The sequence below is a fragment of the Canis lupus genome, chromosome 2, assembly GCF_048164855.1.
Source record: "Canis lupus baileyi chromosome 2, mCanLup2.hap1, whole genome shotgun sequence".
NCBI lineage: Eukaryota > Metazoa > Chordata > Mammalia > Carnivora > Canidae > Canis > Canis lupus.
Window position 1 is genome coordinate 9,427,807 of NC_132839.1, and position 26,287 is coordinate 9,454,093.

The 26,287-nt window shown below is 38.0% G+C and overlaps 1 protein-coding gene and 1 non-coding gene across 3 annotated transcripts in view; one reads left to right on the forward strand and one right to left on the reverse strand.

The window, feature by feature from the left end:
- The window catches only part of PAM (peptidylglycine alpha-amidating monooxygenase), a 229,328-nt gene that overhangs the window by 187,692 nt on the left and 15,349 nt on the right, over positions 1 to 26,287 (reverse strand). Inside the window, exon 2 of one of the 2 annotated variants that reach the window (XM_072789317.1) lies at positions 14,938 to 14,967. The exons of the other annotated variant lie outside the window; for it this stretch is intronic. The gene's annotated coding sequence lies outside the window, so the exon portion shown is untranslated. The remainder of the gene's footprint in view (positions 1 to 14,937; positions 14,968 to 26,287) is intronic. 2 annotated transcript variants of the gene reach the window in all.
- Positions 2,850 to 2,956, forward strand: LOC140624151 (U6 spliceosomal RNA). Its single transcript, XR_012023679.1, has one exon. It is a non-coding gene; the product is annotated as a U6 spliceosomal RNA (small nuclear RNA).

The following is a 26,287-nucleotide window of genomic DNA, read 5'->3' on the forward strand; positions in this document are numbered from 1 at the left end:
GTATCTGGAAGATCTCTGAGTGGGTGGAAGAGGAATAATGTGGCATTGGCCTCACCTCTGTGTACATGAAAGTTGTGAGTGCAGCCAGGCTCCCAGGGATCAGGGAGAGAGTCAATGGGAAAAGGCACAAGAAGGAAGGCTCAGCTCTTTCCTCATGAAGTGAGTGGCCTTCACCCCCTACCTCAGTGGTGCACCCACGGCTCTCTCACTACTTGCTAGTTGGGCTTATTCAGACTGAATGCTTTCATTTGTTCCAGTTGTTTCTTGTTCACCTTTTTCACAAGAAGGTAAGTTTCAAGAGCACAAGGAGCTGTATTTCCAGGTCCTGGAATAATGAATGCCTGGCATATCATATCGTAGGCACTTGATAATATAGTTGAACAGAGGCATTAAATCAGTGAGAAAAGAGAAGAGGAGGGAGGAAGAAGGAATGTGAAGAGTGGTCCACACAGAAAAGAACAGGATCAGGGAACAATGAGCCACTGTCTCAGATGGTACCCAGGGCACCGATCCCTAGGCAAATTGGGAAACCATTACCCAGCAGAATGTTCAAAAAGAACATTTTGAAAAGGCTATACCTATCATGTACTGCAAAAGCTTGTCAGATCAGAAGCCAGAACGTCAACTGCATTTTACACATACTGCTATTTCAAGTGCAAAGTAAAAAAAAAGAAAAAAAAAAAAAAAACTTTAATGGGGAGTATTATAATTGAGAGCTTATTCAAATAAGTAGCTTTTCCAACATAAAATATTAATCCTTTCAATAATCATATTTGTAAGAAAGAAATAGAGCACTATTGTGTGAACCATAAGTTCAAATTCCTTCCCTGAGCACTTAAGTTTTTTCAGTCATCACTATATTAATCTGCCTTCTTTGCATTTTACTGCTGTTATATTCAAAAATTCAATTTCCTAGACAAATGGCAATTCAGGAACACAATTCAAGTGATATATTATTCCCTTTGACTACAAAGGTATATTTTCCCATTCAGAGGTTTTTTTCATTCAAATCTGGCAAAAGCTGTTACATCACACAACATACACACTCTGCTTTCTCAACTACTATAACGTAGAGCAATTTCTACAATTCCCTCGTCCTTTGTCTGAAACGCTGAAAATGTCTTTGAAATTCAAATTAAATCACAGAGAGAAGTTACTTGTTATTTTCTTTGACATTAACTTGAATATTTTAATTGTATTCGATGTATCTTGCAGGTTAAAAGTAAAATGTCACGAGCCTTATTATTTAAATTCCATATATGAAAACCATCTCTGCCTGAAATATTTTGACATACACAAGGTAACACTGTACCTAGTAACACTGCTTAGCAAAAATTAAGTATCTTTGGGTATTATAATTCTTCCTGGGGTTTTTTTGTGGGGAGATTGGGGGTTTCCCCCAGTTTTAGTACACTTTTTTCTACTTCACCGTTAGATATATGAATCCTGCCAAAAGAAATGCTGGATTTAAAAGGAGAAAATGGTGTGTGTTCTTGTTTGATGAAGAATCTCGTCTGAACGATTTACAGACCCGATTCCAATAACAAGGAAGGTTTTTCAGCCTGACAACCTAGCCACCACCAATGATAGATATACTCTTTAATGAGCCGGCAGCTGAGTAAATTTCTTTAAGTGTACCCAAACCCCATCTTCCATGAATAGATGGTTATTGGTTATTGCTTAGCTTATACATATTCACAGAAGCCAATATGCACCCTCCTGAAAAGAGAAGGAACCAGCTGGATGCCTCTAGCCATGGCCTATAAACCTGGGGACTGCTACCCTTTCAAAATAGGCTATAGTGAGGGCTACGTGTGGCAAAATAGACATACAAGAATGCTTTGAAAACTATAAAAATGCTGCACACACATACACAGGATTCATATGATCACAGTCATGACTCAAACAGTATGACGGATGTCACTGATTCCTCTTTCCCTTTCACGTAAGATCTGAGCTACAAGGGGAAAAATGCAGAGGCTGAAAAATATACAGAAGTGGTCCCTTTGCACGGGGGGGAGGGAGGGCTCTGTATACACTACAGGCAGCACTGAGCGCACAGTAAGTAGTTAGCTACCATCTTCTCATGCCTGGGTCACTGCAACTGCCTCCTAACTCAGCACCCTGCTTTTGCCCCCGCCACCTTATAATCTGTTCTCAATGCACAGCAATCATAGGGAGCCTTTAGGAAAGCAGCTCGTATCTTGCTGCTTAACACCCCTTCATTTGGGTCGGAATAAAAGTAAGAGTCACCATCCTGGCATGCCAGGCCTTACAAATCCAGCCTCTCTAACCCTCACCCCTCCTCATGGGTCCCTCCCCGCTGCACCCTTTCCCCTGCTCCATGTCACCCAGGCACACTGGCCTTGCTATTCTTTACACAGGCGTCCTCCCACTTGCTCTTTCCCCTGCCTAGAATACTCTCACACCACATGTGTATCCATGGGGTTTCCTCCCTTGCTCAGTCCAGGTCTTTGCTCAATTGCCACCTTCTCCGTGAGCTCTTCGTTGACCTTGATATTTAGAATTGCAACCTTCCCATGCTCCTGGGATGACCCACCATTCTTACTACTCCAAAGTATTCCATCTCATTACAATATGACCTATTTTTCTTATCACTTTAATTTCTGACTGTAAGCTCTATAAGAGCGGAGATTTTTGTATGCTTTCACTACTGTACCCCCAATATCTAGCATAGTGCCTGGCACATAGCAAGACATCAGCAAATATTTGTAACAGATAACACGACTTTCACAGATAGACATGCTTCAGCTACCTGTAAACCATTACAGTATTATAACAAACTCTTAGGAACTAAGGTTCAAGGGAAATGTTCCAAAAAAGAAGGGCTGCTCACTTTGGCAGCACATATACCAAAATTGGAATGATACAGAGAAGATTAGCATGGCCCTTGTGAAAGGATGACACCCCAAAAGCAGGGGAAAAACCTATACAAAAAATGAGGGACAAAAGTGAGATTTTAAAAAATCATCCAAAACAAATTAATTGGCCTTAAACTCATGAGAGTTCCAACATACGCATAAGACATTTTACCTAATGAAACGGTCAATACAGAATTAAAAAACGAACACATAACAAAGCTTCTATTTCAGCCATTACTCTATAATGGCTTCTTGGATAATCATAAATTTAATGTAGGATGTGTTCTCAGAAAATGTGAGCCCCTGGGGACAGGTGTGGGAACCCAGTAACCTTCACCCCATTAACTCTTGCCTCCACTCACTGGAATGTGAAGAAGCCAAGCTGCAAATTAGATACTCTTACAAGAAATGCTCATTTCTTCTATGAAACCAAATCCTGAAAACAAGATTTGACAAAAACTATGATTTTTACAGGACTAACCTTCCTGTGTCCTGGCATCAAACATACTTTTATGCCATTTACCTAAATGGCCACACCACCAGAAAAGTGGAGCTGTTGTTCCTATGGTGTTGGATTCCCCACAGTGTGTTCTTACCCTCCCCAACATCTGTAGCACGGGTGACCTTTTATAACAAGCTTGGTACTTTAACGATTTCTTGCGTGTCCATCTTGTTTCTACATGAGAGAGGCGTGAGGGCAGAAATCCTCGATTAATGAATACTCAGGGTAATGAGGATGGATCCAGTTATGACATCATCAAAGAAAAACAAGCAAAAAAAAAAATGCATCTACATAACAAGTAGCACAGCAGTAAGCAAGCAACAGGGCCCCTACATTTTCTCAACTCCTAGAAGTCAACACAAAGGACTCCTGGCAAAGATACAATCCCCGCAACATGGGCCTGTAGGGACCTCAGCCTCCCATTTATTCATCTACAGTCGATGGAACATTATCATCTTCAGTTTACACTGTGAAGAAACAGTGGTCTGAGTGAGGTGACAAATGTTAAGTTGTGCAAGGCGACAAAATGTCTCAAAAGAAAGAAAAGACTTGGGATCTCTGGGTGGCGCAGCAGTTTAGCGCCTGCCTTTGGCCCAGGGCGTGATCCTGGAGACCCAGGATTGAATCCCACGTCGGGCTCCCGGTGCATGGAGCCTGCTTCTCCCTCTGCCTATGTCTCTGCCTCTCTCTCTCTCTGTGTGACTATCATAAATAAATAAATAAATAAATAAATAAAAAAAGAAAGAAAAGACTTAATTCCAGGGCCCTCTGACTCAAAGCTTGTGCTCCTTTTGACTTAGCTCTGCCTCCCACTGGTCGAGAAGTGGTTATGTAGGCAGTTCTGTGGTTTGTGCACTTTCCTGTGAATGAGTTCCCCACAACTTATCCCTCCAAACTGTTCTTGCAAAGAAGCTGTATGTCTAATTATAGAATAAAGAGCAGGATGTAAGAATAAAAGAAAAGGAGGATAATATTTGGGAGGGAGAGGACATGCAAGCCCCTGAAACTATACTAGACTAGTTTGGCCCTGCCCTGGCTATGGGCATGGGTCAGTGTCAGGCCTGCCTTAAAACGATGTTAGCTCTGATAATATTTCAGTATTCTTGTTTTGTTTTGTTTTTAAGATTTTATTTATTCATGAAAGAGAGAGAGAGAGAGAGTGAGAGAGGCAGAGACACAGGCAGAGGGAGAAGCAAGCTCCATGCAGGGAGCCCAATGTGGGACTCGATCCCGGGTCTCCAGGATCACGACCTGAGCTGAAGGCAGGTGCTAAAGTGCTGAGCCACCCAGGGATCCCTCAATATTCTTGTTAAAAGAAATTACTGTATATCCCCAAATAATCAGTACATTGCTAGGTAGGTAAAGGAGGACTCAATTATCAAGACAGAGAGAAGTTTGGCAAGTTGTAATCATGGTTCAATTCAGACATTTATCAACCTTTCAGGTTATAAAGAACTACTGGACAAAAGAAGTAAAGGGAACAGCCCTGAGCCCATCTTTAAAGCCTGGGTTTCAAGGTAATGTAGAACTTTAAGCCCACTGGCTACTAAGGCAGAAAGAGGAAAACACAGCGCACGCCACAGGAAAGGTGGATGACTGGAAGGAAGGGTAGTGTGTGTATAAGAAGAAGAAAGAGAGAGAGAAAGAGAGACAGATTAGTTCCTATAAAAAAATGATAGTTATATCAAAATGCCTGAATTTCACTTAGCATCTTAACATAACTTACGAACTGTACCATATTAGCATAGCAATTGATTTTTTCCAGTTAGAGTGAAGACTACATGGGGGAAGAGTTACCATATTGTTAGATATTTACTGTGTGCTAACATTGCTACCCAGGGAAAAACACACACTACATCCACTGGTCTCAAAAACTGTATGAAATAGGGATGCCTGGGTGGTTCAGTGGTTCAGCTCAGGTCGTAATCCCAGGGTCCTGGGATCGAGTCCCACGTCAGGCTCCCCACATGGAACCTGCTTCTCCCTCTGCCTGTGTCTCTGCCTCTCTCTCTCTCTGTGTCTCTCATGAATAAATAAATACAAGCTTTAAAAAAAAGAAAAAAACTGTATGAAATATAATCACATTATTCATAATATCACAATCACTTTTAGCTATTGATAATGTATTTTCTACTTCACACATACAGATACATACATGTTTTGGCCATTAGCTGAAAATAATTCAAGCTAATTCTCTAAAAATGTAATCCATGTTGAAATGTGTCCTTAAAAAAGGCTGATGGCATACTTTGTAAAACGGCGCAGTAACAAAGGGTCACACTTAAAAAATATGCATATGAAGCTACATTTCTCTTTCACACATCTTGTCTGCAGTTTCAAAATTGAATAATAAGCATGATATTTTTAACAAGGTAATGTTCACTTCCTTTGCATATAATAAAAATGTCAGAATCTTAACTTTTCATGCCTACATAATGGATTAGAAGGTTATAAAGACATATTCAATATAAAGGTTTCCATGAGTTTTACAATAAAATGACCAGGAGAAATGAAAATGAGATTAGAAACCGAAAGAACTAGGTTCTAGTTCCAGCTCTGCCACAAACTATCTGTGTGATCTTGATCTAACTGAAGAATGTCAAATCTATGGCCTCCAAACAGCCACAACACCAATTGACCAGAGTTGACACAGAAGTTAATGGGCAGCCCGGGTGGCCCAGCGGTTTAGCGCCGCCTGCAGCCCAGGGCGTGATCCTGGAGACCTGGGATCGAGTCCCACATCAGGCTCTCTGTGTGGTGCCTGCTTCTCCCTCTGCCTGTGTCTCTGCCTCTCTCTCTCTCTCTGTCTCTATGAATAAATAAAATAAAATCTTAAAAAAAAAAAAAGAAGTTAAAACTGACCCATCCCTAGGCCAATACCTTAACTACCCTGAGCTTCATATTCTAAACTATAAATTGAGATAGTTGGCTTCTGAGTTCCCTTGCGACCCCGACACTCAGATTATCAAAAAAAGCAGAGTCAGAAGTCTCACAACTGATGAGCATCATTCCTCTAAAATCTGTGAGACTGCTTTAGGCCCTCCATTTTTTTCAAAGCAAAAATGCTTAATTTGTTATGTACAGTATTTTTAATTAGTAGAAGATGAGTGTATGCCAACTGGACATAAGCCTGGGTTACATGCAAATATTTACCACCAGATTGAAAGAACTCTATATATGTTGCTAGACCAGTGGGCTACTGACATGATATAAGGCCAGGACCCAGAAAGAGGGACCAAGTAAATTCTTTCTAGATTCTAGATTTCTAAAGGGAATATACACACACAATCTGCATACATTTGGATAAGATATAAGATATATTTAGAATTATTTCTCCCAGGTATGATTTTCTAAAAACAAAACAAAACAAAACAAAACAAAAAAAATACCTGTCTGCTAATTTTTGACTCTTTTAAAGACTATACATAAAAAACCCAAAAGGGATTGTTTGTTTGAATAAATATATATACAAATATATTCCCAAAATTTAGCAACTTTAATTGTTAATTATAACCATTAAAAGCTTAGCCTTAAAAAAATGAAATAAAGATTAGCTTATATTGAGATACACAGAAAATGCTTTACACATATGATTTTCAGCCAAAATTCAGAGTTCCTAACCTCCATCACAGGAGTCACATCTTTATATTAGTAATAGCTTACTTCTACTGAGCACTTAGCATGTGCTAAAGCTCTTTGAATTGCTATATATCTTTGAGTCTTTAAAATAATCCTATGAGGTAGGAATTTCTTATCTGCAAATGTAGTTGATTTAAGTCATACATATTTTCAGCCGATGCCGACAGCCATATTATACTACCTTGGAGATTACATAGCTTCATTCTTCTTTGTCTTCTTCTTTTTAATAAAAAGCAAACAAAGAAATAACCAATGATGAATATCAAGGCCACGGCTGCAGTCAGCATGTACACATGAAGCTGACCAAACCCAAACCCCAACTCAAACCCAAACCCAATCATCTGCATTTCCATCTCTGGCTACTATGACCTAGGAACTAAACTTACTAAACTAGGAAATGCCTTCTCCATGCCACACACTGTTAGATGCAATTCCATCTCATGAAACCCTTACCACTACCCTAGATCTGTATTACCAGCCCCACCTTACAGATGAGAAGATTGAGGCTCAGAATGGTCAAGGAACTTACACCAGGCAGTCAGAGAGCGAGTAGTAAATCAGGACTCTGATGCCAAAGTCCTTATTCCCAACAGTGTACCCCAGGATTTCTCCAGCACAGTCACAACTCATATACAAGGTTATGATCAGAAGCCATCAGGACAAGGTAAAGAAAGCTATAGTCAACACCATATATTGAAGATGAAAGGGAAATTAACAGAACATTTTTGAAAAAAATTGAGCACAATTTCAAAAGAAAAATATTACAACAATTATCAGGTCAAAGTTTGCTATACAATAATACTTGCTGTCTAATCTAAATTTCTCAATGTAGTACAAGGCTAGTATTTATATTAAACTCAAGTGATCTTCAAAAGATATTGTAATTCAAATTTTATAGTTCACTGGAATCCTAGCTATTAAAAAATATGCTTCACAAAACAGACTTGGTATATTTTTATTTTTAGGCATTTTCTCAAAGTAATAATATTTGTTTACAATGTTCAGTCATTATTCATGTTATGATATAATTAACAGTAAAAGGGAATAAAAACATTAGAATTTGATCAGGAATATGTTATACAGCAAGTTTACTAAGATTTTATCTTGTTTTATTTTCCAAGGATCATAATGTCTCAATATACCTGTATTATCCTTCTGGGGAAGTAAAAGATGGCTTGCTGAAAGAGGATAGGGAAGAGAAGAACCCAATACTTCTTGACTTTTATTCCTTTTTTTTTTTTAAAGACTTTATTTATTTATTCATGAGAGACACAGAAGGAGAGAGAGAGGAAGAAACACAGGCAGAGGGAGAAGCAGGCTCCATGCAGGGAGCCCGGTGTGGGACTCGATCCCGGGTCTCCAGGATCACACCCTGGGCTGAAGGCAATGCTAAACCTCTGAGCCACGGGGCTGCCCAACTTTTATTCCTTTTATATTAAAACTAACTGGCTCAGAAGGTTTTTAAAGTATCAAGCGCTATGCTTAAACTGAAAATATTTCTTAATATATTTTTATCTTGAAATAATAAAAATTAAGGACATTAAAAGGAAATTTCTTCATGTATGGTTGAACAGCTTATAAAAGCATCTATGGATCACTGTATTCTAAATTCAGCTTACTCATCACTTTCCTTCAATGACACTATCATTGAAGAACAAAGACCAGGAGCAACTAATTTTAACTTCCTCCAGAGTACTTTCTGTTAAAGCCTCTGAATTTCCTGATCCAGTAGAAAGAAGTCTGCCATCTATGTTTTCCATTCCAAGAGTGTCAATTACATTATAAAACCTGTTAAAGAGCATAGGATTACTAGCTAGGACATTTAGAAACAAATTTGTATCTGTAAGGATTGCAGTCCCAACAGAGTGCTAATCCCATTACCTAAGGAAAGGTTTGAGGTTGACTCTCTAAATGGATTGTAAGAGGCAGGCAATCACTGGTGCCTCTCAAACATGTTCTCTGCAAAGGGCACCAAGAGCTCGCAGTGGCTTCAAATGTTTTCTCATTGCAGAATTTCTTTTTAAAAATTGACCTTATATCTATAGAGTCAAAAAAGCTTCCCTTATTTTATGCCAAATACACCAACAAAACAATTTAAATTGTAATTAATTATGGCACACTGTAAATGATGAAAAAATCCTGGACATCCATTCCTCTTTTAAAGTCTCCTGCATCAGAGAGCTAAAAAATTACATACAGAGGGGACATTATGTCTTCAGGAAGAAAGCTGCTCATTCTACATAAATTCTTAGTTTAAAAATTACTCTAATTTACAAGGAAGTGTGAGCAGTAACAAATCTTCAAGTGAAAATAAGGACCTACTAGAATAGACTTCAAATATCTTAAAATAAAATTTTATGACATTATTTTAAATCTCCAGAGGACAATAGATTTGTAGACACTTAGCAAAAATAGTAAGTTATAACAGCAAGTAACATTTCTGAAGCTTCCTACTTTGTAATAGTTTGCAAATACTGGATTTTTTTCTTTATTTTAAATCATGAAAAACATGGTTTTATTGGGTTAAGTAATTTATCCAAAACTACAATTCCAGAAAGCACTAAAGTGAGAATTCAAATCCAGGCTTTGCTATTCATAAATCATTTTCACAATCTCATCTCTCATAAGACTCTAACCCTAGAAAGTGGTTTATTCCCATATTTACCCTTATTACCTGTGGTGTGAAATTGAGACTCAAAGAAGTTCCATGACTTGGTCAAGTTCACACAGCCTATACTCTTGGAACTTGAATTCTGGGCTACATTAAACGGGTCTCCTGGCACCACTTTAGATGGTCTTTCTAGCATATCATGCTGCTGTTAAAATCTGGCATTAGATATTTGATCTCTTACAAAAGCAAACAGTAAATGGCCAGGTTCCTATTAAACATGCCATTGATTCTCTTCTGATTCTGTTCTCTTAAACTATTAAGGATATATTTAATTTAGGTAATATTTAATTCCTTACCCAAGGCTTAGATCTAAATTTTGCAATGTTGAACAAAAGATAACAGCATTACAGAATCTAAAAACCACTTGTATCTAGGGAGATCCATTATCTGAGGTTTCTTCTCAGAAGTCCTATACGGGAAGGTTTGATATTTAAAATAAAATTATTAGCCATTTAATTCACATATTTGAGGATGGCTTAAATTAGATCCTTACATTTTCTGTTAACTTGCACAAGAGGCTGACATGTTACCAGTCGGGAGCCTGAGGGCTCCCAAAGAGCATCATTGCTCAAGAAGAAAAAGCATTTGCTCTCCAGCTGTTGAGCTTCTTGAGCCTTAGAAAGCCCACAGAGGCCTTCTGTCAAATAGGTACCCGTATCGGTAGTGGGTAATTTCTTATTCCTGACCATTTCAGCATCTGACGCAGTCTGAAGAAGTCTAACTTGCCATCCAGACATAGGTTTTTAGATCAGCAACAATATGCTAACTATATTTAACTACATGGACTAGAACACAAAAGTGTTTGTTTTTAAAAAGCCCTTATTCCATAAAGTTTATATTTCTTAATAAAAGGATAAGGTCAAAAGGGCTCATAAAATTTTAAGCATTTATTTCAACTCCCATAAAACTGTATTTAACAATTCTAAAGCTTCCTTTTCCTTGTGGAAGATAAAAAAAACATTTAGCAGGTATTAAGCAGGAAGCATTCCGACTTCACCGATACAGTGGTTACAGCAAAACGGTAAACTTAATAACAGGAAAAGTATCCAGATGCCAGCTATCACAGTTATATATGGCACCAATTAATTACACTCAGCTTTTTAATATCGTAAGTGTTGGGAAAATATTTAAAGACTAAAACTTGGAGGATTCTATATTTGGTGTGAGGGAGTTTAAATACACAGTGACTATTCATCCTAGTGACTATAACAAATGACAACTTCCATTTGGGCAGAAAATGAATAAGATAAAGCACTGTAGCTAGAAAGTTTTGCCTGGATTCATTATAAAGTTCTATTCTCCATAGGTCTATTAAAATGGTGTAAGAATAAATACTACATATTTGGAAATGTTTGCAGAACCCCTCTCCAATGGAATATCTATTGGGTTTCACAAGCTATGCTCATGAACACTTGTCTCTTATTTTCCTAAATATTTATGAATAACATAGTCTTTAACTCAATAGCATTTTTCTTGGCATCGCACTTCTTCCAGATGCAGCAACAAGTATGGTCTTGAATTAAGGATCAAGTAGCATTTTTAATGCTGCTTTTCTAAACCATCTGCTAGTTTTGTAAGGTTTTAATAAACCAAATGTCATCTTAAATGTTCCCATTTCCAATGCTCCTAACCACAATAAGATAAAGTGTTAAGTTAAATTAATGCCTAATAGACTAGGAAAACACAAAGAAAAAACTAAGTAATGAAAGTTTAAGTATTTTTCTTCTAAACAGAGAAGGGGAGCAGAACTGCTATCTTGTTCATGGTCAGGGTCTATTGGATATATAGTTAGTTCCCTTTCAGTAACTGGATTACCCCGAATTTAGACTCTGCTCTATAAAGTATATGTGAGAATAGGTCTATTAAAAACTAACCTACAAGCATGGAATATAAAGATTTATGGTAAATTTAAACTCAGGGTCATTGGAGTTTAAAGCTTGATTCTGGATCATTCAGTTTCTTTCTTCATGGCCACTCTTAGAAAAAAAAAAAAATGCCCATTGAAAAAGAAAGGATCCATATGCTCTAAGACTACTTGGTTTTAATTGTTCTCTAAGATTGTAGTTTGACATCTGCTCCAATGCTCCTTCCAGGAAGCAAGTCTCAGATGTAAGAAAGAATCAATCAACCAGTTGTTCAGTCTTTCCTGTCTAATTATTTCCCACATGAAAGTTATAAGTGATGGTCATATACTTAAAATGAAATGTTCTAAAGAGAAAACAAATATTTTAGGCCTTGATTTTAAAATTAGGGGATTGATATACCATTAATTTCTACATATATATATAATATATATATATATACACATATATATGCATATTTTAGAGACAGAGAGAGAGAGAGAGAGAAGCAGGCTCCACATCCAGCTTGAAGTCCAAAAGCAGGGCTCAATCTCATAACCCTAAGAGCATGACTTGAACCAAAATCAAGAGTCAGATGCCCAAATGACTGAGCCACCCAGGAGCCCCACTACTTACATTTTTAAAAATATATTTTTTAATTTTCCTGTAACTCTCGTCCCTAAAGTCAGGTAAGATTTTGTAGCAACTTGTGACTGTTTCAATCCAATGCTGCTAAATATACATCATGATTTTATTCTGATCTGTAACAACCTCCCATATTCCTAAAACTCTCTGATTTGACAACATAAGTTTGAGAGATCTAATTCTAAAGTAGCTAATGCTTTTTCCTTATATCCTCTCTATCTCCTCTGTAATTCTACACTTGTCATTGATTCTCTTCTCCACCAAAGTTTTCTATTTCAAAGAGATAACTTTTGAGAATTTTTTTATTCTCCATATCGTACAATTCTGTGGAAATATTCTCTATAACATCCATTTGGAAAAGTTTAAGTATTCATTAGTCAGAAAGTACACAAGGATAGCAATGGGAAAACAGCAATTTGGCTAACCGAACAATAAATTCAGTAAATTCAAAAACAGAAAAACAGTAAATTCAAACTACTAATGTGTCCTTAAATTATATTATACATACAATCCACTGTATTTTGTGACTGTGTTAAGAGAAGCTTAACAAATTAAATGTAAATATTGACGATACACTACAGCTTTTGTAACCTGGTTTTGGCATTCAGATTTTAATCGATGAGCCTAAAAAAATTGGAAGTGATTCTGGGCTTCTGTTCACTGCAGAGAGACCCTGGTGTTAATGCCCACTTGGGGATTCATTCACCTTGGGGCTTAGAATCTAATCTGGCCTCCCGCTGAACTACAAAGAATGGAGCTTTTGAAATTTTTACAGGGTCCCTTAGACACGTTTATTTTCTTCATAAAGTTTTCTAATCCTACTTCTTTCATCCCCATGACTTTAGACACTACTGTGGTCAACTACGTATTCTTGCTCTATCAAAACTCTTAGACTGGACATCTTTCGATAGTGAAATGAGTTCAAAGGAAGCCTGCTGGACAGTTTGAGTTAGACTCTCCTGGGAGCCAGGGAACCTTCTAGGGTCAGTTTTGTCTTTTGGAGTTTGGAAACAATTAACATTGGCATGGACTTTAAGCACTTAGGGGACTGAGGAAGAAAAGCAAAAGACCAAAAATAACCAGGAGTAAATCAGAATGAATTCCAACCAGCAAAAATCTAGGTTGGCTAACTCAGATAATGGCACTGGGATAGTATAGAGACTAAGGAGCATCAGGAGTGGGGCAGGAGCTGTGGCCTTCCCTTATCTTATGCTTTTTCCATGCCTAATACTTTTATCTTTTAAGCTAAGCATTAATCTAACTTCTTTCATGTGCTCCTCCTTCAAGCTTCTCATCTTGCTTAAATGCAAGACATTTTAGTAGAATGTAGTTTTAATTATATTATCTTTTAATCCCTGTGTCATCTCACAGCAGATTGTACATCACCAACCACTTTTTTAACTTTCAGACTGGACATAACAACAACAAAAAATTTCAATCAGTGTCGCTCAATTTGCTGTTTGCACATATGGGTAAGCTAGGTGAAAGAAGATGGTGGAATAATAGTTTAGGATTGTGACCAAAGATTAAAAGAAATTTTCTGCTAAAATTTTTAAAACAAAATTTTAAATAAGAAAGGTACAGTCCAACAGAGATCACATCATCTCTATAGAAAAAGGGTGAAAATGTAGGGAAATATTTAATTGGTTAAACGCAAAATCACATAGCATCCTAAGACACAAATATATAAGGATATAAACTCAACAGTTCTGTGTAACTAATATTTATGGGGTGTTAACTATGTGGAAGGAACTGCCCAGACAGGTAAGCCTCACACATAATAGATTAAAAAAAAAAAAAAAACGACAACCTAAGGAGGCAAATTTGAAGAAATAGTAGAGCTAATTTTTTAAAGAAAGAATAAAGGAAAATGTGATGCAACTTAAAAAAGACAAGGAAAAAGAAAATATCCCAAAGTCTCAAAACTATCTTAAGAAATTAAATGGCTGGGATGCTTGGCTGGCTCAGTCTGCAGAGCATGCAACTCTTGATCTGAGGGTTGTCAGTTCAAGGCCCACACTGGATAGAGAGGCTACTTAAAAATAATACAAAGTAAAAAAAAAAAGTCTTAAAAAATGAAATGAAAATAGTTATGGGAAGCAAAATAGTATTTTATCATATGCAAAAATGCAGGGTTTATTATGAGGCTACCTTCAATCTGTCACATTTATCCTTTATACATTTATCCTGTACCTTTATCACATTTTCATCCTCCACCTTCCTGATACATAGCACCTCTCTAAAAATGTTTAGACCACACTTACAGAGTTTGTTATATGGAAACTCTACACTGATTTGAGGTACCTTAAAAAAATTATATCACTTAACTCTTTTATCTTTGCTGTGTGCTTGAATGATATGTGCATCCTAAATATACAAATTTAATGAATTTTAAGGATTTGTGCACCATGTCCGTAGGCAACTTCCACTCCAACCAATCTCCACACCACCATAGGCAACCAATGGTTTCTATTTATTTCCCTATATTTAAGTTTTCCCTGTATTTAACTTTTTACAGACACTCCTCATGCCTGCTCACACTGAAAGCTCCTTATCATCACAAACTTTTCTTAGAGCTCGTAGGGATTCTAGAACTACTGGCCCAAGTTCCTTAAATTGCCCATAGGGAAACAAAGAACAAGGGAAAGTTAGTGTGAATCCTGGAACTAAGACAAGGGAACTCACGTTCTCTCAGACCAGTATAGTTTCTATCATATTTGAAGCAAGAGATTCACTTTTCCACATCCCATTCAATACCTTGTCCAGGTGCTCGGAGATCCCTTTCAACTGGGAAAAAAAAATAATTAATAAAATGTTACTTCTCTTCCACTAAGAAGAACTTTTCCTCACCTTGTCTCTCAGTTGTCTATCAGCCTCTGGACTGGCCCTGGATGGAGGGGCATGTGCTGGGATGAGGAGGAAGCTAGGTGGACAAGTGTGACAGGAAGTTTGTTCCCAGCCAAGGTGGCTATGTGCCAGCGTGGGTGCATGTCCAGAGAAGTCTGCTCTCCACCCAGCCTCTCCTGATGAAATCCCCTTCTCAGGAGTACCTGGGTGGCTCAGTGGTTGAGCATCTGCCTTTGGATCCTGGAGTCCTGGGATCGAGTCCTGCGTTGGGCCTGCTTCTCCCTCCGCCTGTCTCTCTGCCTCTTTCTGTGTCTCTCATGAATAAATAAATAAAATCTTTAAAAAAAATCCCCTTTTCAGCTCCTCTTCCCTCTTTTTAGTTTAACTTCTCATTGTGACACGATCTTCTCAGTCTCCCTCTGCTGCCCCTTCCTTGGGTTTCATCTGGAGAGGATGAGGTTGGCGGGGACATAGACTCTCCACACTCAAGACAGTTCCAGGAGCTAGGTGGATTTAGACGGCACAAGGGAACAGCAATCTGGCACCTGTCTGCCCAGAGTAATCCCCATCCTTCTACTAGATTAGCTGGATTATTGGTTTCTTCATTTGCAAAATAAAGTAATAAAGACAGAACTTTCCTCACAAGGCTGCTGTGAGAGTGAACTATGAATGTACTCAGGAAACTGGCACACAGGAAGTCCTCAATAAGTGTTAGGTTGTTATTAGCCAACTGACATCTGCCAAAGTTCCCTGGAGATCCACACTAGGTATATAATCATAAAATGGGTATTTGTAAATGCAAATAATATAGACAATACTGACACAGAATAAAACTGACACAGAAAGGAGAAATAGGTTGGAAAAGAAGACAACTTAAGGAAGAGAAGGAGAGCTTCAGCAAAGGAGTGTATGTATGTCCAGGTGCCCTATCAATTTGGGAACTCCCTTCTCTGCATTTCCACGGCACTTTGCTTATGGTACTTATCCTAATCTGCTCTGTTGTATGCAAATTATTCCCATCGAGAATGTAGGCTCCTGGGGATAAACGTTTGCGACAGAAACTAAAATGCATCTTAAGTAACTGAAATTAACACTCTTCTCATCCTTCCCACCCCTACTCCTTGGCTTGAACAACACCAAGCTTGAATAGAGGTGATTATATATTTAAACAAAATGAGAAACTAATTCAACGACTTATCTTCAAAAATGTCTGGTAATAGAAGATGATAAATTTCTAAACATTCATAATTATTTTCCTTCTTTTCTGTTGGTTCTCTTCCAGAACTCATCAGAATTTTTCACTCCAACTGGGAAGTGATTAGCTTTACGAATTTAATCTTCAAAGTCTTGCCAACGTGCCAAAAGCCACTCTTGCCCTGTACCGTAAGTGGGTTTCTACAGGAATCATAAGCAAGGAGTGTATTTCGGGTTCTTCAGAATGTCTTTCAACCCAATTTCTTCATTCTTTGTTCTAACATTCTGTGAGCAATTGTCTCATTCATTGCTTTCCCCCCAAATACTGTAAAGCATGTTTTCATTTGGCAATCATAACTATTTGTCCATTTAGACTGGGAATGGGAAACTCCAATCAGTTCTCCTTATTTAACTATATATAGAATTCATGTCATTATGCATAATACATGTGTATTCTTTACAAATCTAGACTATATGTTTGCACAAGTATCACTGATTTCAAAATACATTTCCAGGAATATGAAATAACTATCTTATTCTTCTTTTTAAATATGTCCTTGTTTCAGGGCTTCCAGTATCTAAAATGTGTGTTTTTCTACATAATAATCAACCCCATTCATTTATCTGCATCAAAATCAGATGAGCATAAATTTCTATCCATTTCTTACCCTGATATGTAAATAAGTACCATTCATCATAATCTGTTTCTAACAGTTATAAATATACAAATTTTTTAAAATTAGCATATTCTTCTAAACTATTTTAGTGTTGGGTTTAGGAGACAGCATACTGGAGGTTTTTCTTTATTCGTAACTAGTGCTGGCGCTAAGGGTTCAAAACACAAGACCCTGATTTAAAACCATCTCTAATAACCTTGTTAAAAACAAAATGCCCCATCAGCTCAATTTGTTTAGGAACTTTAACTTTTAAAGATGTGGGCACTACTTTATGCTATGCTCTAAATATTGTAATAGGAGAAAGGAAGTGGTGGAATTAAAAAATATATATATCAATTAATGAATATTCCAACAAGCTGCAGACCCACTGTCATGAAAACCCTTATAGGTTACATGTAATTTTATATAAATCATTTGATGGCTTCAGCAAGAGGAATACATTCAATTTGAGCAGGCTCATGTGATGATCAGGAAATTTTGCTGCGACCACCCTCTCCACGCTGACTGAAGGCAGATGGTGCCGACATGTTCAGCTGAGGGAAGCGTTGATCACAGAGTAGCTGCCAATCAAACACTTGGGAAAGAAATGAGCTCCATCTGTGTTTTAATTACTACAGCAAAACCATCCAGTGTAACTGCCAGAGCTGCACATTTTCATGGAGTACAAGAGACATAACACGTACTTTCTTTCAAAAACCAAAGTAGAAATTGCCATATACAGTAGTAGCCAAAAAAAAAAAAAAAAAAGAGCACTGTCAATTAAGAACACAATCTAGTGACAGTAGGAATATCCTCTCAAAAATATTTCTATTTCACGGCAGCTCTATTTCACTCTTCCTCTAAGGCAATTCTAATGTGGATGAGAGAATCCTATACAAAAACACAAAGAGGTCCTTGAAAAGTAAAATACTATCCAACTATCTAGACACCAAAGAGTAAAATCCAATCAAATGGGAAAATGTATACATATACAAATTTCTGTTATTGTATTTTTGTAATTACGTAGTATATATATATTATATTCGTTAATATACCCTTATGTTATAAAAATTCATGTCATTAAAAGAAATACCTAAGCTTTCAAAACTTTTCTGGCAAGTGCCAAGTGTTCAGTTCCTCCCTGATGATATTAGGTTGGTTGGTTGGTTGTTCTATTATTCTCAGAGGTGAATTTATCCTGGGACCCGCCTCATTTCATCACGGTGTGGACAGGGAGTGTGGGAGTACCGACGTTATCTGGTCTATACTCCCACCCAGGAGGCTTTCAGGGGATCTCTAGGACTGGGGTGTGCAAGGAAGCAGGAGGAGTTCAGGGAGGGAGTAAAAGGAAAGAGCTCTCCTTTGTCTTTTCGTTTTATACTCTTCCAACTCAGTCTTCCCTGACACCCTTTCAAGAGCACTGAATATTCGACATCAGGGATTACAGAGGAAGTTCAGAGATTCACAGTGATCTCAGGGTTTCAGTTACAGTTTGAAGTTTGAGAAGAAATACTGAGCAGATGCAAATACTGACAGTAAAAGGCTTTCTAAACTCTAAACGTGCATAATAACAAAATAATTTCATTCATCCAATAAGCATTTATCAAGTGCCTATTATTATGTGAGTTGGAGTAAAGATGAATAAAAGATGGTCCCTGCCCTAAAGGATCTCAGCGCCTAGCTAAGTGGCCAACCCCATAAGTAACTGAATGCAAGACAAGAAACACATATAATAAGACATGTGACTAAAGTGCAGGCCTGGTGGAGGAGGGAAGGATTAATTTTGCTGGGATTCAAGGAGACTTTCAGAGGGTAAGTGGGCTTTCACTGAGACAAAGCAAAGGTGGGCGAAGCACATTCCAGATGGAGGACAGCATGCAGAAAGGCAGGGACCCTTGACAGTGCATAGGGTCTCCTCACGCCAGCTTATCTCTTGGGAAGTCATCTACAGGATCAAATACTACCAAGAGGTTATTTGGAATAAGATCTAAAAGGGGCATATTACATTTAGCCATTTGAAAGTTATTGGTGACTTTTTATAGCATAGTTTTAGGTTTGAAGCAGGTTTCAAAATAAATGGGAAGTGAAGAAGTGGGTAGCAGTTCAGCAGCGAGGGGGGAAGAGAAGAGGAAAAGGAGATGGAGGGAGAGGGGTATTTTGCAGAGGAGACAGAGTGGAAAGAAGTGTGAAGACCTAATCATGCTGAAATAGGACAGAAATGGCTGCTCTTAGTGGGACTATGTAGAGTTTGCTTTATTTTTATAATTAATCAAAGAATTTGGTTCCTTCAAAATTATTTACTGAATTAGTCTCTGCTAAAGAATGATTTCTTTTTACATTAAATAATCAAAAAAGTTGGGGATCCCTGGGTGGCTCAGCGGTTTGGCGCCTGCTTTTGGCCCAGGGCACGATCCTGGAGTCCCGGGATCAAGTCCCGCATCGGGCTCCCTGCATGGAGCCTGCTTCTCCCTCTGTCTGTGTCTCTGCCTCTCTCTCTCTCTCTCTCTCTGTGTCTATCATAAGTAAGTAAATAAATAAATCTTTAAAAAAAAATCAAAAAGGTTTATACAATCATAAACAAAATGCCCACCTTTTGCCAACCCAGTTTATTTTTTCTTGTCCAAATTGTCCTTATGATACCTACCTTCTCATAAGTTTATTTCTCAATTTTATCCTCAGAACATGCAGTGACAAGATAGTTACTGTGAGCCACCTTTTCATAGCATGGGTAAAAAAATTAGTCCTGTCTTGAGTCAATGTTCCTATTTGTTATGGAATTCAGATTATCAATTCATTATCAGACTCTCCATAACTTGGATGATTTAAGAACTGAGCATATAAGAGAGACACTTTCAAAATGTTTTTAAAAGAAAAAACTTTTAGAAATAGGTCACATTACCATTATAACCTTAAAATCACCCCATTTTGTAATTATCAGAACCTTGATCCTCAATAAAATGCTACCTCATCCACCTATAAAAGTTAATTAAGTTACCAATCTAATATAAAACAATGAGACTTTTTAACAACTAGATGCCTTTTTTTTCCTTTTTTTTTTTTTTTTTAACTTTAAACTCTTACAAAACTAGAAGCCACATCACCCAACTCCTTTTCCCTGCTCAAAAAATCATGGCTATTTTTGAAAGTAAATGTGTTCTCCATATAAGAAGTTATTTATTAGACCAAATTACTAAATTTGGAGTAGAACAAAATACATTATAATCTTTGCTATACTACTATGTTGAAGGTTTTTTCCCCACACACACAAGGAAATGTACATGGCTTGATAGATTTATAACTGCAGCCAGTCATCCAAGTAAATAAAATGGTGAGGAGGCAGCTATAGTCCACTACAGCAATGGGTAAAAGGTTCAGGAAAGAGAAGATTCTTTACATGGGGAAAGGTGAAAATTTTGAATTTAGAATAAAAAAGAAAACTCTTAAGGAGTGACAGGTGACTGAAAGGAAATTCTTCGATATTCATAACCCTTGGAAACTAAGAAATGACTGCAGAGGTTACCAAAAAACCAACCAAGTAAACTAATTTATGTGTCATTGCAAACAATCAGGAAACATCACAGAATGTTTTATAACTGGCTATATACATTCTCTATCTTGTCGGTTGTTCAGGCCAAAAAACTGGAGTTCTCCTCCGACTCCCTCTTTCATACCCAATCCTTCCTCTCTACTCCACCTTCAACGTATATCCAAAATATCTCTCTACTACTACCTGGCCCCTGTCACCTTTCACCAAGGTCCCCACAGTTCCTCCCAACGGATCACCCCATTTCCATTCCTGGCCCAAACCTCCCAGTGGTTTCTGCTCTTGCAAAGACAGAGAGGGCCCTGTGCCATCTGGACCCCACTACCTGTCTGATCTCATCTCCAACTCATCCTCATTCACTCCATTCCAGACACAGTGACTTCCTAGTTGTTACTCAAATACATCTGCACAACCTGCCCCAAGGCCTGGGCCTTTGCTCTTCTTCCCTGTGGCTGAAACACTCTTTACACAGCCCTCTCCATGGCTTGCTTTTTCATCTGTCACCTCCAAAGTCTTTGTTCAAATGTGACTCTCAGTGAGTCATTCTTTGACCACCCAAACTAAAATTGCAAACCCAACCACAAACCTCACTTCTTAACTCTACATCCTGCTTTATATTTCTACTTGGTGCTAACCGTCCTTTATCAGTCAGAATATTTTAGCTATTTACATATTGTCAGTTTTACACAACTAGAATATACAAACTCCATAAAGGGAGGAATTTTCATTTGTGAATTAACAGTACTTGACACATAGCTGATTCACAAAAAATATCTGCTGAATGGTTGAATCAAATCAGATAGCTCCAGGAACAGATAGTTGCTAATGATACATAAATCTCTTCATTTCTTGGACAGTGGTAAAAGTTTAGCCTGGTGTTAGTCGTCGTTGTCGTCTTCTTCTTCTTCTTCTTCTTCTTCTTCTTCTTCTTCTTCTTCTTTCTCCTTCTCTTTCTCCTTCTCCTTCTCCTTCTCCATCTCCTTCTCCATCTCCTTCTCCTTCTTTTTCTTCAAGATTTTATTTATCAATTTGACAGAGAGCACAAGCAGGGGGAGCGGGAGACGGAGAAGCAGGCTCAACGTGGGGGTCAATCCCAGGACCCTGGGATCATGACCTGAGCCAAAGACACCCCTGCTGTAAGTTTTCTTAACTTAAAACATAAATCTTGGGTGAAAAATCACATAACAAGCTACCTCTGAGGTAGAGTCATCATCTTAAATAAAGACCTGGCACCAATAATCAAAAATAAGAGATAAAGTCAATGGTGAGGTCAATAATTTGAATCTATCCTTAAATAACCAAAAGATATTGATGAGATTATCTTTGATGATAAAGGTTTCACAGAGAAGCAAATACCCAAAAGAGGTGAAGGACCCGGCCCTACAGATAAATGGCCATAAACACTGGCCAAGCATTTAAGACACCTTTATTTAAGGCTTCTTGATGTCATTACAGAAAGCTTCTAAATGAACAAGGACATTCAAACTTCGGTTCCTAGAGACTATATGAAATCAGAAAATGTATTTCATAACCGAAGTAATTCGTAATGCATTCTGTGATTTTCTTTGCAAACACAACTAAAATAATAGTTTGAGTCCTAATGACTGCTCCATATATGCCAATCCCAACATAGCTAATTAGCAGCAAGCAAACACTCTACACTTGACATTATCTCTTTCACCAATGCTCCAGGTTGTTGTTAGGCCCAGATTGATTTGGGAGCAATTAATGTTTTTGCAGTATGCAAATCTAGAGTTGAGTTCACTAGATTTCTACTGGCAAATACTAGCTAAAGCAGGGTCCTCTGTCTATTATCTTTCCCAGAACACCTTCATAGCATGAATTTAAGAAACAGCAAGCTCCCAAGTTGGGTTAAATGTGCACTTATTATTGAAGAGACTTGAAATGCCTTGAAAACACTACATGAATTCATCTCTCTTCAAGCTACAGACTTCCCAAGACTGAAATCTTCAACTTCCCTCCAAACTTGCCTCCTTCAGTCTTCCCTAGTTCTTCTCATCTCCCTTTGGGGATTGGAGAACAGTCATCTTTATCTATTTATCCCTCCCTTCTCACATACAATTGATCATCAACACCTATAGATTGCTAAAGTAAATCCTTAGTTCTCAACTGCATGAATGCATTACCCATTCAACTGGCCTTCTTGCCTCTGGTCTTCCCATGATTGGATCAATTATTCTTTTATGCACTGTTATCAACCGTCTCTCCGTCCTTTAGCTCTATCCTTTTAGCTATAAGATTAAAGAAAACCCCAATCTGTTGTGCTTCTGTTTAAAGAATTTCAATGGCTCTTTATTTTCCACTGAATTAAATGTAAATCCCTCAGGCTAAGATTTAAGGTCCTCTCTAACCATGCCCCCACCCTGACTACCCAGTCTTACCTTCTCTTAGTTCACTTCAGTATAGAAAGCAGCAGGTGTCGTATCTACTAAACACCTGTAATCTTCCTCTTTAAGTCCACAGAGCACGTGTGGTATTAATAAATTCATTTATTCATTTATTTGACAAATAGTCATTTATTGCATAATATGTGCTAAACATTGTTTTCAGAGCTGGAGGTACAGCAGCGAAAAAAACAAAGGCTCCTGTCCTCGTGGAACTTATGTTCTTGTGGGGACAGAAAATAAATTCAATCAACAAGACAAATATGTTAGCTACTGATAAGCACTAAGAAGATGAGAAAAGCGAGAAAGAGAATTATGGATTATTGGGGTACAGTTGGCTGGGGTGAGCTCATAATTTCAAATAGGATGTTCAGAAAAGTTTCACAGAGAAGCAAATGCCCAAAAGAGGTGAAGGACCGGGCCCTAGAGATAAAAGGATGAAGAGCACTCGAGGTGGGGGGAGAGCAAATGCCAAGACTTCAAGTGAGACACTGTTTGGCTTACCACAGTGAGACTGTAGAAATATAGTGAAAGGGGTAGATGGAGACCCCTTGTTTTAGGACTAAACTTTTACTCTGAACACAAGGAGAAGCCACTGGAGTGTTTTCAGGAGAGGAGAGGCATGATCTGACATGTTTTAAGACAATCACCTGGATCAATATATTAAAATTAGACTGCAAGAATCAAAGCGAGAATTGATAATGATGGCTTGGACCAGCATGGGTCCAAGTGGGGTAGTGCTGGTGGGAAAAGTAGTCAGCCTCTTGGTACCACTAACAGGATATGGAACATAAGAGAGAAGGAAAGGGTGACTCCAAGGTTTTTGACCTGAGCAACTAGAACACTGCTGTCCAATAGAAGAAATACAGTGGAAGCCACACAAGTAACTTCTAATTTTCTTACAATCACATTTACAAATGTAAAAGGACAAAGATGAACCCAACTCTTAAAATATAGCTTATTTAGCCCAAAAAAACAAACTATTATTCCACAATTAAGCAACATAAAAATTATTAGTAAGAGATTTTACATTTTTTTCAAACTCTCTGAAATCTGGTGCGTATTTTACATTTACGGCACATTTAGTTCAGTCTAGTCACATTTAAGTGCTCAACAACCACATATGGTTAGTGGCTACCATACCGCGATTGTGCAAAACTAGAATGATGAAGTGTTTCTTTCTTTTTTGTAACAGGAATACTAAAAGTAATGGGGATATTACTTATAGCTTAAATTATAATAGCAAGTCATGGGTGGCAATCCAATATTCACTCATAAGGAGAGTTAACAAATTATGGTATAACCAAGTAGCTCCTAAAAGCTATGTTCCTGAAGAGTATTTAAGAGTATGCGAAACATATCCATAAATACTGGGTAGAGAGGGGTTTGGGGGAGGGCCAGAAGAAGAAACAGTGTTCACAAAATGATCTCATGATTAAAGAAGAGAAATAAGTGTGCACACATAAACGTGGAAACACATATGTCAAAGTGTTAATATCGATCATTTCTGGAATAACTGATGGAGGAAAAACTGTAGGAAGAGTAGCTTTGACAGAGGAAGACAATGAGTTTTGAACGTACTACATTCAGGATGCCTATTACATACCCCAAGTAGATATGTTGCCTAGAGTCAAGAGAGAGATTCTGATCAGTAATAGGAATCTGGGAACTGTCAATGTACAGATGGAATTTAAAGGCAAGAGATCACATGAGATCACAAAGAAAGTAGCTTTCAACCCACAAAAAAAAAAACAAAAAACGGGACCAAAGACCGCGTGCTACAGTATCCAACTTTCAGACTAAAGAAGATGATGACGAACCAACAAACAAGACAGGGAAGAAAAGCAAGTTGGGTTGAAAGACAACCAGAAGAATGTGCTACATGTAGAAGCAGAGAATGACCACCTCTTTCCAAGAATGCAGCAAGTCACATCCAGGGAGAACTGAGAACTGACCAAGATACTGGCACTTCTGAAAGCCAGTCATGGTTCTAGTATGAGCAGTTTGGGTGAAGAAGTGGGTTCTGGAAGAAGTGGATTCAAGACAGAGTGAGAGAAAATGAACTGCAGAAAAAAAATCATGGATCACACTTGAGCACTCTGCTATGAAAGGGGGTGAAGAAATGCAGTGTTTGTATCAGTGTGGAATTGTATTTCTGCGTTCTCATCTTATCTCTCCCACTCTAATGTGAGTTTCTTAAAACAAGGGAATGCCTTGATTCTCCCAGCCCAGTACTACTTTTGCGGCAAAGAATTAAAAATAGGTGCCTAGGAGTAATTATCATCATTTAACACAGGCTGGCATACTGAACGCTGAGGTAAACCAATGGATTACATCAGAGTTAATTCACGATTCAGATCATCAAATGGCGAAAACCTTGACTCAGGGTAAACACCTCTGAAAAGTAACTGCAATCTGATAATTACTGGCTGTCACAAAGCCTAAGTATGAATTTCTTGGTGAAAGCTTTTATCAAAAAAAAAAAAAAGCTTTCATGAAGAATGCTCTTTTTCTTTTTGCCAAATCCCAAGTTTAAAACTGACCACTCATTTCTTTGACATTACTGCAATGATGACAAAATCCCAAATACCAAAACCTCAGGCAGATAACCAATGAGTTATCTGCTATGACACAAAAAGACCGTAGACTGTAAACCAAATCAATATGGGAGACTGTTACAATGAAGAATATGGTGACTACAAAAATCCATTATCCTTTAAACTTCCAACATTTTACTAAGTCTGGGCAAATTCCAAGCTATTGTTTCTAAACAATCAGCCTTTCAACAATAGTTCAGTCTTCCTGGAAAATCCTCATAGAGCCAACATATTAGGAGGTAATTCTAGACAACTATTAATCAAGTTTAATATATGCTGCTTATTAGCATAAAAGTATCTGCCTCCTTAAGTTCCATTTAGAAAACACAAGTCCTTTCTAAATAGGAAGTAGAGAATTCATTCTATGACGCTAGCACCTGGGATTGAGAAGAATGATGGGCAGAGAATGAACAGGCCAAAGGAATAGTTGCGGTGATCTCGAAGACATGTCAGGTCCAGAGGTTTTTAAACTCGGGTTTCAGCCATTTCAGAAGCTACACCGGGAACTCAGTGCAGAAATTTCAATGTGTGAATACGACAGTCTGTTTTGCTCACCACAAAATGCCTTAGGAAACCCTCGAAGTAATTCTGTTGGTGCTGCTTCTTTACCTCATCCTATTGACGTCACAAGACTCCAATTTCTCAACACAATCACAGTGCTCTAGTTCAGTGCCCCTTTTCCTGGTTTACAAATTCTAGCTTCAATTTCTTCCCACTGTTACCACCCATGTCCCTTCCTTCCTTACCACTCTGTCCTTTAATTTCACCTGCCTTCCACCCCCAGAAGGAGATTCTGAGAAGCAGACAACCAAGGCTCCGCCGTAGGAGCCAAGGAGGGGCATAGGCCTAGGTGTGCAGCACCAC